Source organism: Pteropus vampyrus, unplaced genomic scaffold (assembly GCF_000151845.1).
Source record: "Pteropus vampyrus isolate Shadow unplaced genomic scaffold, Pvam_2.0 Scaffold107, whole genome shotgun sequence".
In the NCBI taxonomy this organism is placed as follows: Eukaryota; Metazoa; Chordata; class Mammalia; order Chiroptera; family Pteropodidae; genus Pteropus; species Pteropus vampyrus.
In genome coordinates, this window is record NW_011888888.1 from 70,901 (window position 1) to 74,829 (window position 3,929).

Genomic DNA, 3,929 nt, shown 5'->3' on the forward strand with positions numbered 1-3,929 from the left:
AACATTGTATGTTTCTAGGAATGTGTCCATTTCTTCCAGATTGTCCAATTTGTTGGCATGTAATTGCTCATAGTGTTTTCTTATAATCCTTTGATTTTCTGTAGGGTCCATAGTTACTTCTCTTATTTTATTTCTGATTTTATTTATATGAGTCCTCTCTCTCTTTTTCTTGATGTGTCTCGTTAAAGGTTTGTCAATTTTGTTTATCCTTTCAAAGAACCAGCTCTTGTTTTCATTTATCTTTTGTATTGTTTTCCTAGACTTTATTCATTTATTTCCTCTCTGATCTTTATTATTTTCTACTCACTTTAGGCTTTGTTTGTTGTTCTTTTTCTAGTTTATTTAAGTGTAAGGTCAGATTGTTTATCTGAGATTTTTCTTGTTTCTTGAGTTGGCTTGTATTGCTATGAATTTCAGTCAGGACTGTTTTCTCTGTGACCCATAGGTTTTGCGATGTGTTTTCATTCTCGTTTCTCTCAAGCTATCTTTTGATTTCTTCCTTGATCTCATTGTTCGCCCATTCATTGTTTGGTAGCATGTTATTGACCTACCATGTGTTTGTGTGTTTTTCAATTTTTTTGTTGTAATTGATTTCTAGTTTCATATTATTGTTGTGAGAAAAGACGCTTGATATGATTTCGATCTTCTTAAATTTATTGATAGTTGTTTTGTGGCCTAATATGTGGTCTATCCTGGAAAATGTCCCATGTGTACTTTAGAAGAATGTATATTCTGCCGCTCATTCTTTTTTTCTGTTCCTCAGACTGAATAATCTTGAATAGGCTTGCTTCAGTTTTGTCAGTTCTTTCTTCTGCTAGCTCAAATCTGCTTTTAAGCCCTCTAGTGAATTTTTGATTTCAGTTATTGTTCTTTAAATTCCAAAATTAATATTCAGTTCTTTATAATCAATCTCTTTATTGACAATTCCTATTTGGTAAAACATCATATATTTTCCTTTAATTCTTTAGACATGTTTCTTTTAGTTCTCTTAATATATTCATAAAGCTGATAAAAAGTCTTTGTCTGTAAAGTCCAACATCTTGGCTTTTTCAGGGATAGTTTCTATTGACTGCTTTTTTTCTTGTGTATGAGCCGTACTTAACTGTTTTTTTGGCTGACATATAATTCTTTGTTAAAAAATGGGCATTTTAAGTAATATAACGTGGCAACTCTGAAAATCAGATCCTCTCCCCACTCAGGGTTTATTGTTGTTGCTTTTTTTTGTTTCTGTTGTAATTTGTTTAGTGACTTTCCTGAACTAGTTCTATAAAGTCTGTATTCTAGGTTATACGTAGCCACAGAAGTCTCAGCTCAGTTAGCCTAATGGTCGGCTAACTGGACAAAGATTTTCTTAATTGCCTTGAAACAGCAGTCTCTGAGCCTTTGCTGCAGAACTCTATGTATGTAGTGGGCCCCCTCTGCAATGACTCTGAAAGTTTATAACTTTTCCTTAGTGCCTTCACTTCCTACTTGTACAGAGCCTCAACATCAGCTAGTCATGAGAAATTTGGACATTCCCTGATCTTTCCTGACATGATCACAGCCTTGTACATGTATGCGGCCTTCTAGATCCCCAGGACTACGGCAGAGCTTTTCAAAAGCTCCTCTTGACATCTTGTTTCTCACATCTATCTTTGAAGTTTGGGGGCAGGCTCTTGTTTGTTCCAATTGGCATTGCAGCCTCAGGCATGTGTGATATTAAATAATGGTCAATGATTGTTTTTTATATACACCTCAGGGATAGTAGTTTTCCTACAGTGTGAGCTCTGGCTCAGATCACATAACAACAATGCCCTGTGAACAGAGGTTTTCCATGGAACTGTGAGAGAGGTCAAAGAAAGACAAGGCTCTGGAGATGGGACTCTTTGAAGAGTTCATAATCTGTTATGGCCACTCCAGTGTCTGCTAGGCTGCTGTTTTTCACAACTACCATGGTTGTGAGGTTGCTAGTATTGAAGGCTACCACAGAGCTGGGAGAGGGGGCTGGGTAAATAAAAATGTCATAAAGCTTATTGTTTTGAGGTTCAGCTGTTTTTCCTAAATAGCTGCTTCTCAGATCTTTGCAAGCCTTTGGTTAATTACCAGAGCTCAAAAAGTTGGTTTTGATAACTCTGCCAGTGTTCTTATTGCTCTTATGGAGGTTCAATTTTTGGAGGTCTATTCCAGAAGTGCTTCTTCCTTTCAAACTTTTAAAAATAAGCATTTTAAAACTTACTTCTATATTGAAAGAACAAAAGAACAGAATGTGATGGTTACATTAAACTTCAATTTAGAACCACTGATAATTCACAGTATTATAATGTAGGTAAGAAAATGTAGTTACCTTAGCTCACTCTAGCATTAAAGTAAAACTATTTCTTGAATGAATGAAAGAGTGAATTGGTACATGAGTGGGTAAATGAATGAGTGAATGTATGCATAAATGATAAAAAATCCATCCTCCCAGAGAGTCCAAGTGTCACCAGGAGAGAAAGGCTGGCTGCCTACCAATATGCCTTTTAAAGAAGCAATCATTATCTCGGTGCCAAGTCTGGTCTTCAGCTTTGCAGACTCAGCTTATAAACAGTGGGGCCATATCTCTTGGACAGCTTCTCATTACCCAGCTCATAGAGATCAGAATGCCAACTTATTAATTTACAATAAGAACTATAAATACCATGAGAAACACGATAATTATATCAGCTGGTCTAGTGCATTTTCTCCCTGTAGGTAGATCTATCTGGGAAGACAAATCATTTTGAGAGGTATGCCAGGTGAGCACAGAAAAAGGACAATGAGAATTGTTATAACATTTAAATGTTTAGTGATATTGGGCTACTGAGGCTTGAGAAGCTATTAAAATCTTAACTTCTGTCTTGTTCCTGTTGCTTCAGGAAACTGGAAATAATGTAAAGCAACCTTACCATGTAAGATCTAAGGCTCTTCTCAGATGGAGGAATGAGGGGGGCAGCAGGGCTTTGGGTTTAGAACAGGGAGGAACTAAGCACCTTGTTTGTGCATTTTTTGGGCCACCCCAGCCTTTTTGGAAGGTTGAGCCCAGCAAAGAGTTAAGGTGGCAATGCTCCAACTAGGATGAAGGAGAAGGCTGACACTTAAACAAGAAGAGGAAGTAGACTGACATGGGGAGGACATGGTTTCCCTGAGCTTGAGAAGGGTGGGAAAAGGTCAGTGTTTGGGAAAGTGGTTCTACAAGTGACAGAGGCATACAATTCCCCTTTCAGAAAGCTGGACATCAGTACAATCTGCTCAGAAGCCCTAGGTTTTCAAATAGATCATTCCAGCTAGACTAAGGTAACCTGTAGAATCCTCACTGCAATTGGAGGATCACTTCGTAAGTTATATAAATGTATAACCACTATGCTATACACATGAAACTTATATAATATTGAATGTCAACTATAATTTTAAAATGAATATTAAAAAACATGATTAAGATTACATTTCCCAACTACTATTTACCCTCTGATGTGAAAAACTTCCCTCTTCTTGGCAAAGTTTGAATGGTTCTCACCAAGATCCTTTTTGCTGATTCCTCTTTTAATCTATGCTACTTCAAACAGTCCTTTTGAAGTGTTCGTTCTTTAGTCTTACTTTGGCTTCCTTCAAGTCCCTCAAACTGACTTTAAAGATTACTGCTCAGACCCAAGTTCTAGGAAGCATCTCAGTTTTGCCATCACTTCTAGCCTCTGCCACCCAGTTTTTATTTATTGTCTGCATTAAACAGGTTACTGTGGCATTTGGCATCCAAATAACTGTCTAAAGACTCCTGATCCTTCTTTTTCCCCTTTGTCCTCCTGTGTAGTCTTCTATCTCCATTACATTCTTCAATCTTTTAGTTAGGCTCTCTCAGTTTCTGGGTTTTAACCATTTACGAACATATTTATTTACTGGGTCTCTACTTCTCCCATCCTCAACACCCTCAATGCTTG